Source organism: Acipenser ruthenus, unplaced genomic scaffold, assembly GCF_902713425.1.
Source record: "Acipenser ruthenus unplaced genomic scaffold, fAciRut3.2 maternal haplotype, whole genome shotgun sequence".
NCBI classification, from domain to species: Eukaryota; Metazoa; Chordata; class Actinopteri; order Acipenseriformes; family Acipenseridae; genus Acipenser; species Acipenser ruthenus.
The window spans coordinates 13,234-24,999 of record NW_026707519.1 but is presented as its reverse complement, the minus strand read 5'-3'; the positions used below and the strand labels follow the sequence as shown (position 1 = coordinate 24,999).

General features: G+C 39.8%; 1 long non-coding RNA gene across 2 annotated transcripts; it reads left to right on the top strand.

Moving 5' to 3' along the window:
* Positions 1-1,760: 1,760 nt before the first annotated feature.
* On the top strand, positions 1,761-8,109 carry LOC117421906 (uncharacterized). Of its 2 annotated transcripts, none has more exons than XR_009322195.1 (3): positions 1,761-1,805; positions 5,312-5,410; positions 6,912-8,109. It is a non-coding gene; the product is annotated as an uncharacterized LOC117421906 (long non-coding RNA). The 2 variants fall into 2 exon arrangements; XR_009322196.1 differs by lacking the exon at positions 1,761-1,805 and adding an exon at positions 1,940-1,999.
* The last annotated feature ends 3,657 nt before the right edge of the window (positions 8,110-11,766 follow it).

Here is an 11,766-nt window from a genome sequence, read left to right as displayed (position 1 = left end):
CACATTTCTTAAACTTGTCAATTTTAAAATAAACCTTGTTTTCCATGCAGCACTGACCCTGCTTTAAATACTAAAATACTGTTTACATTATGGTATGCCTGCTTCTTTGGCTGAAGATATATTATCAGCTCATCATCTAACTGGGGAATCTGCTGCGTAATTAAATCAGCCTTAAACTCCTGATGGTAAACAACACAATTAAATCTGTTATATCTGGGATGGAAGATGCAACAGACCAGAGCTGGAGGTTGAGTCACAATGGTCAACAAGCCAAAAAAATCAGTTTGTGTTGCCTCAAAAATTTATTTAGGCACTCTACGATGTGACTGAAGATAACGTTGGGTTATTGAAGTTGGTACGGTAACCTTTTCACGTCCTTTTTGTTTAATTGTTGAGCTGTTTGCTGCATTGCAGCTCTATTATTTTCTTTGTGTTAATGGCACCTGTGCAACACACAAACCGGTGTAATACCTCGTTTCCATGAACCTGTAGCACCGTGCTGGCATTGTTCTGTCACTGTTATGAAAGCGTGCCACATTGTTCCATCATTCTTGTAAAAACCCATACCGTTCCCTGGCGTGTCAGCACCATGCCATGCCAGCATCCTTTCGTACCTGATACTGGCACGGCACGGTAGCTGCCCAGAGCCAGGTGGGTGTGTGTGGGAATGTGTAACGAAACAGAAAAAATGTGGGTAACAAACAAAGAACTCTGGGAGGATTTTAAAATTAAAATGTTGATAAAACATGTTGAGAACATAACATCCAAAAGCAACTGAATACTGCTGTTAGGAACATAAAAGTGTCACATTATCTCACCAGTCTACTCGAATAGAATCAATGTTTCCCGGTGCTGTGAAGAAGAAAAAAGAAAAGCATTTTGGCCATTCACAAGCCTTATATTGAAATGGAAGAGAGATAGAGGAAAGTTACAGATTTGCAGCAGCTGAAAACCAGCGATTATTTGTAGATGTGCTTGTTTTACTATAGCAGAAAAGTTTGCTATCACGCAATACTGCCCGTGAGACTGCTGCCTTCTATGTAAATAGTGCATTGATATTTTATTCTGCTTCGCTCATTTTCATTTTTTTGTTTGTGAACTTCAATAATTCATACATTTTTCTGTAAATAGATCAATAATTAAATTACATTTAAACAAAACGTTATTGTCAAAGAGTGTTATGCAAAACCAATGTGAATTTACAATATAACAATATAACTTTTATATACTTAATATTATTCTGAGTGATAATGTAAATCTTCTATGTCTTTCCCTATAAGTGTTTTAATATATAAGCAATTAAAACCATTGCTTAAAAAACAAAACAAAAACCGATTTAACATATCCATCTTGACGCGTCTTCGATACCATGTGTTACCATGGTTACCATTGTACGTATTGCGTCATTTCTGTTATCTACACAGATTTATATATTTCGTGGGGACAACTTGGCATGCTTCCATTACTGTGCTGTTTAAGTAACGCTGAGCATGGATGGTAGTAATAGTGAATCGGAAACGGAACAGAACCAGAACTGGAACGATAAACAGAAAAAAACCCCGAAATTTTCATGGAACAGAACAAAAAAAGAAACAAAATTTATTTGTTATGTTCTGGAACGAAAATGATATTCAAGATTTTGTTTATCGGTTAATGTCAGGGGTGCGTCAAAGAAGAACAGGGCAGGCTTGCTCCCCCTGGTGAGAAGACACCAGAACTGTACACACCAATAACCCCTCTTTCCCTACAGGTTCTAGATCTGGCAAGACACTGGGATGCTTAACTGGACAGACAGCTCCAGACAGGTAAGTTCCAATGAAACTAACTTATTGTTCCCGCAGAGGAAATAAAATACTACAATAGGTAAGTTAAAATTGATAATAATCGGCTCCAGTCCCTCTTCTCTCTCTAAACAGACTGCAATCACTGGAAACAGGTGCAGAAAGAGCTTCCATTAGCCGCACCCGTCTGCAATCAAAACTGCATCACTGCACAACAGGTCTATTAAGTGGCAATTACCTTCAGCTCAATGTAATTTAGTCACCCCTGTGACATTGATAATGTTTTTCATTCCTTTCAGCCTGTCTCTCTCCGTCTCTTTCCATTGTTTTCAAACATACAATATTTGAAAAAAGCGCTCTTCCCATGGTCTTACACTTCAGTGGTCAACAGTGTTGCCAAGTCTCCCAAAACAAGCCCAACCCATTTCAGAGGGAGGGGAATGAGTGTGTTTTTACAATTCCATATATTTGTTTAGTAGTTCTATTGTTTTTGTAGTTCTAGTTTTCTTAGTTGAACTGGTGGGATAGAATGATTAAAAATTCTAATGACATGCATATACATAGACACCAGTCAATTACGCAGCCCGCGACTCTAAAAAAATTCAAGCGACGTGTTAAACAACAAGCCCAATTCCGCTTATTATATGGGACTTGGCAACTGCGGAGGTCAACAACAGAGCATTACATCACAGCCAGCTAATGAAATTCAACTTTACATTAGCTTTCTTTTCTGGAGCAGCCACAAATCATATAGCACTCTATCTTCAGTTCACACTTCCACCTTGCGGTCCTTACGTGATCAGTCTTGTATTCGCTCAAACTAAACAGGTACTGTTATAATTATTAACTTATTATTAAGCTATGTACACAAAAAAACAAGCTGTAAAAGTATATGTGGCAAGTGAAGCGCTTTGTTAATAATCAGAGGTTTGCTAGTTATATTAAGAGTTAAGACATTTTTCTGTTGACGAGAAAACAGCAATGTTTATTGTATAATGAAATTATTTCATTGTATCTCAATCATTTAACGATTCGTGATTTAATTTCATTTCATTTCCATTGTTAGATCCAAAGCAGTATGTAGAAAGGCTGTACATGTTACAATTGTTGTCTTACCTTGAAATGTGCATACCGATGATAACAATGTTCCTCTTGCAGTTCTTCCCACTGTGTGTTTGTTTTAATTTAAGTTATTCAAACTGAGTTAGAAATAGTCAATGCAGTGTGCTACTTGTATGCCGCGGGAAATGGCTGGTACAGCCGGATTACATTTTTTTCCCCCTGAAATTCAGTGAACACAAGCAGTGAAATGAGCACAGATTAGAAAGCAATGTGTTTACGGGAATGCTAGATGTAGATCTGTTTGTTTTTAAATAATGCTGTCTAAAAAAAGAAGTCTGTAATTTTGACAAGACAAATGTGCCATCATACTGCGTAAGTTATTTAGTTAGTACAGCAATCTGTTGCGTATCCGCCCATCCCATATCCGCCCTAGCCGTTTATCCACCATGAGCAACCTCTTCAGCAACTTTAGTTTATTATTGAACAGAGAAGATTAGTTCAGAGATTGTAGTTCCTACCAAAGTTTTCGTACACTGTATTGTATGTGATCAGTGCGCTGCCGTTGCTGGTAGTGTCACGTGAGCCGTTAAATGTGTTCATATGTAAATAAATCCTGTTCACCTGCGGGATGTATAAAGGTCTCAATCTCCTGCCTGTAACTCAGCAGTGAATGCACGCACCCACACGGCAGACGACTACTCTCTCACAAGCACTGATACATTGTCTCTTTCTACACAAGGGATTTGGGGGCGCTCCCTAATAAAAGCTGAATCTCAAAACAATAATTGTGTGACTATAGTAATTGTTACAGCTGTGTATAACGGACCACACAGGAGGCTGTGGTCCAGTGGTTAAAGAAAAGGGCTTGTAACCAGGAGGTCCCCGGTTCAAATCCCACCTCAGTCACTGACTCATTGTGTGACCCTGAACAAGTCACTTCACCTCCTTGTGCTTTGTCTTTCAGGTGAGAGGTTGTTGTAAGTGACTCTGCAGCTGATGCATAGTTCACACACCCTAGTCTCTGTAAGTTGCCTTGGATAAAGGCGTCTGCTAAATAAACAAATAATAATAATATTTAAATCAGGATTAATTCATCCGACTTTTTACATATCCACCATTAGTCTGGTCCCACCGCAGTTGGATATGCGACAGATTGCTTCACATTACAAAGCTATTTCAGTTAATATACTGTATATTCATTTATTAACACACCCATAATAAAAGAAAATAGGTAAAGGGGAAAAATTCAGACTACATACATATCTTATTATTATATATCACGTGGTTAAAGCTATTTGTTTAGAAATATTAGTAGCACAACGTGTGATTGTGTAGAAATCGTTTTTTTTGCAAAAACTGCGTAATTGTATTTTGGGAGTTGTTTGCAGAGCACCTGGAGTTTGGACAACAGGTTGGGAACCACTGCCTTTGTGCTTAATAATAACTTGTTGAGGATTTTTTTCTGCATATCTTCTGTTTAAACAGAGTAGCTATACAATAACACATATGTAGGTATGGTAACTATATAATGCTTTGAAGAGAGTTTGGCACAAAAGTGTGTTTTTTTTGGTATTACCTTTCAAATACACAGCAGCTGTGTAGAGCCCTGGAATTATTTTTTTTTTATTAAGTTAAAAACACCACAGAGTTGAAAGGTGGAACAGAACGAAGAAATAAATCAAGTTGCATATTTGATGGATCCATGATCTCGATTAGCTGCAGAGTTTATTTCAGACAAACATCACATTAAATTATTATGTTGAATGTAAGGATGCTAACCCACCAAGATTGTTGGAAAATGTCGCTGTTTTTAACTGTTTAATATATATATATATATATAATCTCGAACGGAGGCAAAAAAGAGTTGCAACGGAGAAAAGAAAAAAGAAGCGGGCTGCTGTCATTTTCTTTTAAGGCTGCAACATAGGCATTGCTGTTTCTATAGACACATGTCGACTTGAAATTTTTTTATTCATCAAATGTGTTTGAATGTTCATGTTGACCAACCCTTATCTCAACATTTGGTATATTTTATTTTATAATTACGGTATTGTATGAATAAAATGTGTTGCTCACCTTACTACACTGTGGTATGAGTGTATCTTTTGATAGGGTTGAAAGTTCCTGGTAATAGTCATTTTGAGTCCAATCTTTATTCCTGCAACTATCGGAACAAAGACCCTTATTTGTTCTTAATTATACAGGTACTTAATCCAAATACAGTATTTCTATGGTTGTCACTACATTTACATAGTAATCCATACAGTGTGTTTTGGTGAGTAGTGTTTGTTTTGGTACAGTCGCCTACTTCTGCCTAAATGCTGATACCTCTTTAGTGATGTCATCAGGAAAGGGCAATCCCAACATTCTAATTCATTAATGAGCATTCATAGCCCAAAAACATGAATCAACTCTAGAATGTTCCAAAATTGGGTTTTGTTCCAAAAGTAACTTTCATTTTATTTTAGATATTAAACCTGGAGTGGAATGGACCCGGAACATTAGCTAAGACGAGATGATCATAGTGCATGCTGGGATTGTTTATTTCAACTAGGACTACGATCCAGGTCAGTGAGATACACTACCCGACAACCCAACAGCTTTCACAATACACAAAAGCCTCCCCTTTTAGACTGTTCTTTGGAATTGTAAACGCTCCGATGTAGTTAAATAATTCAATAAGGCACAGCATGTTGGCCGTGCACATTGTTGTGATGACAACACCGATCTTTCTTCTTGTACAATTAGAATGTTGGATGGGCAGCTGTAAAGTGCAGTGGAGTGGAAAGCCTATTCCGTGCCACAGCTCATTACCTTGCCAGGGAACTGTGCCTTGTCATATGATCTGGACTCCAGGTCTCTGACTAAATGGTTTCCACTGCATTTGATCAATTGAACACTCTCCTATGAGCCCTGTTGATAAATATTGCACAACTCCCAGTCTGTGTCTAACACAAGCATGGCTTGTGGAAGAGCAGTGGCTGTTTCAGGCTGCATTGTTCTTAGTACAGTCTCTCCTGGAAAGGTTCTTTATACTGTTAAGTGCAGCAATGTTAGATGGGTAACTGCATTGTAACACACATCTACTGCCTTTTGCTGACTAGAACAAACCTGATTGAATGTAATTAGTCTGTATTGCATAGTTCTGCTTTATTTGTAAAGGGTACGCATCATCGCCTGCTTCCTTTAACATTCATGAAAACAAGTGGCTTTGAAATAACTAAATCTAAAAGACCATCAAATGACGAATTGTCTTCAATGGAACAAAACTTCTAAAAACGGAGAAAGACTGTCAATCGATTACAATATTTGATCAGTTAATTTATGGCATTAGTTGATTAATCGGTAGATTAATCTGTGCACATTTTTAATAAAGTTAACAATATTATAGCGGCTAAATAAAAAAATCATTATTATTATTTTTTATTTTAGTAAATGTAACACATTTTCACAGAACAACCATTCTTTCGGGCCACTGTCAGTCACATAGGAGTACCTGAAAACATAAGACAGCTGAGCTGCGTTTCCAGCATTGGTTGTTTAATCTACCATTATAGCTATGTACTTGACTTCCTTCCTACTTGAACCTGAGGCACTGAAGAGATTAAGCTGTTCTGAATCTTGTTACAGGTATCTGAGAATACTGTGGCTATTGACAAGTGATTGCTTAACATTGCTATTGTAGTCAGAAATCAGAGAAAGTAATTCCACATATTACCTTTATTTGAGGAATTGGTACCTTCATTGTGCCCTCTGAATGCCAGTTCTTGCTTGCCAAGGTATACAACAGAATCAATCAAGTATTTAAGAACCTCACGATTGTTTCTCACTTGCTCATTGTGATGAACTGTATCCCTGTGCTTCTGCTCATCGAGTTGAACATCACTCTGGGTTTGTTTAAAAGTTTTAAGTGTAACAGTAGCTCGCAAGTGGCTTTGGGAACGCTCATGTTTTAGTGCTGACTTCGTTAGACAGCCTAGATTGCTGTAGCCAGTGCTGTTCTATATTGCCTTTTCTGTACTGAACAAAATACAATTCCAGCAGTATAGTTTTTTTTTTACTTGACAGCTACCGGTAAGCCACAGATACCTTTCATAATTTGAATTTTGGAAGTGGTGAGTATATTTTTCCTTTCCTGTGTCAGTTCAGGTATTTGTAGTGTATCAATTATTCACATTGATGACAGTCCAGTCCTCTTGTTTAATTACTAAAATCTGTTTTTCCCGATAATTATTTTTCTTTGTTTTGCTTTCTTCATGCTTTGGCTGTTTTCAGTAGTTTTCAATAGTATTCAATCTTTGACTTCAGAGCTGCTGTTTGTTTAATTTCCCTTCTTTTCTTCATTAGGTATTTTTTCTCTTGCATGATCTTCTGGTCGCATTTTGTACTCTGTGTTCCAACTATGTTTTTTGCTGTTTCTATAATTACTTTTGTCACTTCCTCATAGATTTTGTTTACCTTGATTGCTTCATCTTTTTGCAGATCTTGAAGAGCATTGAATCTATTCTACAGTTCCAGTTAAAACAACAAGCTTTGCTTCGGGAGCATTTCTATGTTGATTGTGTTGGATTTCGTCATCACGAGTTTTGCTCTCTCCAGTGCTGTGTTTAAGTGTATTTTGCAGCTTACAAGTCTGTGTTCACTTCTTGTGTTAAAATTGTTTAGTACTGAGACATCTTGTACGGTGTGTTTCTTGTTGGTGAGTATGTAGTCTCATTCTTCACTCCGTTGGGTCCTCTCCATGTCCATTTCCTGATGGGTTTCTTCTGGAAGGAGGTGTTCATGATGAATAAGTTTTTGTTCTCTGCAAATTCGACTAGTCTGTCGCTCTTCTCGTTCCTGTTGCCATGTCCAAATTTGCAGACTGAATTCTCATCCTCTTGCTGGGCTCCTATTTTGGCGTTGAAGTCACCGATGATGAACTTATAGCGGCTCTTCCCATTTTCATGTAGTTCTTGTACTTCTTCATAAACTGCCATGGTCCAGCCTCCGGAGAATGAGGGCCATGTTTTTGTCTGTGCTTTCATCATGGGGAGGTTGGCCATAACTCACCATGCTGGCCAGGCTGGTTGCTGAGTGCCCCTTCCACTTTGGCAGAGTATGTTACTCAAGCTTTCACAGCATGGTTGAACCTGCTAGAGTCAGGGGACCCCGCTGTACATTGTCTCGAGAACCCGTTGTCACCCTCCTGCCACTTTGAGGCAGTGGAATTTGGACTTTAGGAGGGAGATATATATATATATATATATATATATATATATATATATATATATATATATATATATATATATATATTGTAAAAGAACCGCTGCCACACGGGTTCGTTGCCCCTTTAAAAATACGACCCAACACACTGGAATGGATTTTTATGCGCTGATGCACTATTTTTAATTCACACAAAATAAACAAACACGAAATAAACACCTAGCTCTTTCGGAGCACTAACTCAACTTTCGGGAACAACCTGACTACAAGTAGGACGGCTAAGCCATTTTCCCACCAAACCAAACACAACAAACAAACAAAACCACACAGGTTTACACTGCTTATGTTTTTCCTCTTGACTGTCCGGAAGCAGAGCACCTCTTCTGCCTCCTTCTACTCAGCAGCCCTGAGCAAACTGACTGTTCTCTCTTTATACCCTGCACCTGGTTCTAATTTATAATTACCACCAGGTGCAGGGGATAGTTAACACTCAAATAAATTAACAAAACAATTAAACAAATTAAATTCAACAATAAAGCAAAACAGTTAAACAATAAACCGAATACAATTAAATTAAACAAATGTGCATTTCGCACATGTTTTTTCTTCAGAGAGGCTTTAACCCCTTCCCTGCTGTCTTACAATATATATATATATATATAGTGAACCGGCCGGCACCACTCACGGTTCTTTGCCCCTTTAAAAACTGACCCAGCACACAGGAATGGAGGTTTCAAAAGCGCTGACGCGCTAATTTTTAATAAACAAACAAAACACAAAATACACAAAAACAAACACCTAGCTCTTCTTTGAGCAATAACTAAAACACAAATCAGGAACCTAAACTAAAGACAGGACAGCTAAGCTGTTTACCTGTTGCACAACAAAAGGCTCAACACTACCTTTTTCTTTTTTATTACGGCTGTACTCACACACCAGCACAGTCGGGCTTCTACACTCTTCAGCAGCCCTGAGCAAACTGACTGCCTCTCTTAAATACCCTGCACCTGGTTCTAATTTTCAATTACCACCAGGTGCAGGGGATAATTAACAATCAATTAATTAACAAAACTAACCAAAAATGTGCATGCGCATATGCCTTACGCAGGGAGGATTTTAACCCCCCTCCCTGCTATGTTACAATATATATTCTATAACAGTGTGAATGCCAGAGCTACAAAAGTGTTCGAAAAACTTTTCAACACGGTGTGCTTTGTCTTGGGACAACTGCATACAAAAATCTCCTCCAGTGTTTTAAATCGAGGTCTCTCATTTGTTCCAACAAGTAATGTTAATGTTTTGGGTCTTAAGGTAAATTGTTTTAAGTTTACATGCCAATTACATTAAAAAAATAATATTTTAACTTGTCAAAAGCTGTCGTTGACTCTGATATGCAAAATAAAAAGAAAAGAACACTGTTCAAAAAGAAATCTTATTTTCTTCCAAATCTAAATCCTAGTATTGTGACATTTTCTAATTTAGTGGACGTGCATATATTTCATGGGAACCGCACGTCCTGAACTGGTTTATACCGCTTATAAAACGGCTATTCCAAAGTTAACTGTCATTTAAAAAAACAAGAAGCTTTTATTGTGTATACATCAACAGTATTATATAGTCCCAAAGGACATAACCTTTCATTAGTATTCAAGAATGTGTTTGAAGTTTCACATGTTAAAAATAAACTACACATTTCCATTTATTGTGTTCTGCATTGAAAGTCAAAAGTAGAGGGTGGAGCACAAGCTGATGATGTGGATAGTCTAGGTGGCATTTCAAATGGGGAAGGAGGCAGTTCCACTGGACAACGGGGGTCATTGTCAGCCATTTTTAGTTTTGATTTAGCCTTTCTGATCTCAAAAGATTATTTTTGTCAGTTGCCAGACACACTCGCACCCAGGTTGTGCCAGGTTAAATCCAGGTTGGTAATATGGGGGTGGTTTTTGGCCTTGTCGTTTCATGTACAGGTACACATTATTGCTGGTCTTAAACTCGCTGTCAACAGAGGGTCAATAGCATCATACCAAATGTAGTCCACTTGATGTGTCTAACTGGTGGATTAAGCGGGTTTAGTCCACTTGATTGGATTCAAATTAGTACACCTGCTAATCCCGATTGCAGTGTACCAGAAATTAATCATCGCAGTGGATCATCTGCTAAATCAGACTAAACAAGATCCCGATTGCAGCGTACCAAATCAGATTCGTGATGATCCTGTTCAAGTGGATTAACTTAGTACTGTGAAGGAGAAGACTAACTTAGTACACTTGCTCATCCTAAGCATTTACTACTTACATTTTTTTGCAGAGACAGCTGCATATTTCCTCTGAAATGACTAGTACTTGATCTGAAAACTTGATTCCGTACATTTCTCATGTCTGTCACATTCAGGCAGTCAGATCTGTGAGAATAAAGCCTTACACAATATATACATATAGGCCCTACATTTCAAATAAATGTTTTAGTCATGTACCTTTGGTACCATTTTCCATTTAACGCAATACAATTTTAGTTAAGATGCTTTTACTATAAACAACTAATGGTCCATTATCACAGAATTTAACTTTTCTGTGCCTATGCAGCAGAGTCGGCAGCTTAAATGCAAGTATGATCTGCCAGTCTGAAATGTGCATTGATGCACATATGTCTGATGTAATAAAAATGTGTCTTTCTTTTTGTACAGATCCTTTTATATATTTATCTGACACTCAATTCCACATATCAGATTAGTAAAGAAGGGTTTATACAGCTATGGCCAAAAGTTTTGCATCTCCTAGAATTTGAGGCGTAATTAAAAAAAAAACTATATGAACATAATTTACATATTTTATTTAACATCATTGTGACAGCAGCAGGCAGCCCCAGGCGATGCGGAGCAGCTGGCAGCCCCAGGCGATGCGGAGCAGCAGGCAGCCCCAGGCGACCCAGGCTGGCATCTGTGAGCGGAGCGGGCATGGCATCCCCGGGTGGTGCGAGGCAGGCATCCTTGAGCGGTGTGAGGCTGGCATCCCCGAGCGGTGCGAGGCTGGCATCCCCAAGCGGTGCGAGGCTGGCATCCCCGAGCGGTACGAGGCTGGCATCCCCGGGCGATGGCGAACTGGCATCCCCAGGCGATGCACGACAGGGCGGCAGCGGTCCCTCAGGAGGTGATTGCAGGAGGGGAGCCAGGACCAGCGGTGGTGCTGGGGTTGGCCCTCTTCTCAGCCGCGGTGACCTGGCCGTTTTCCCCCTTGCTCTTTTTAGCAGCCTGTGCAAGGGCAGCTGCGGACCACCAGGCTTCGGTTCGGGTCCGTCCTGTCGTGAAGGGAGAGGCAGCTCCTGCTCCTCTCCCTCAGGTGGTGGTGGTGGAGGCAGAGGCAGAGGCAGCTCCTGCTCCTCTTCCTCAGGTGGTGGTGGTGGAGGCAGAGGCAGCTCCTGCTGCTCTGCTCCTGGCGAAGGCGGCAGGGGCTCCTCCCCTTCTGGCTGCGAAGGTGGCAGGAACTCCTCCCCTTCTGGCTGCGAAGGCGGCAGGGGCTCCTCCCCTTCTGGCTGCAAAGGCGGCAGGGGCTCCTCCCCTTCTGGCTGCAAAGGCGGCAGGGGCTCCTCCCCTTCTGGCTGCAAAGGCGGCAAGGGCTCCTCCCCTTCTAGCTCCAGCAGGAAAACCAGCAGGCATGCTCCCTCTGCTGGTGGCGGCGATGGAGGCGGAACCAGCAGGTACTCTACATCTGCTGGTGGAGGT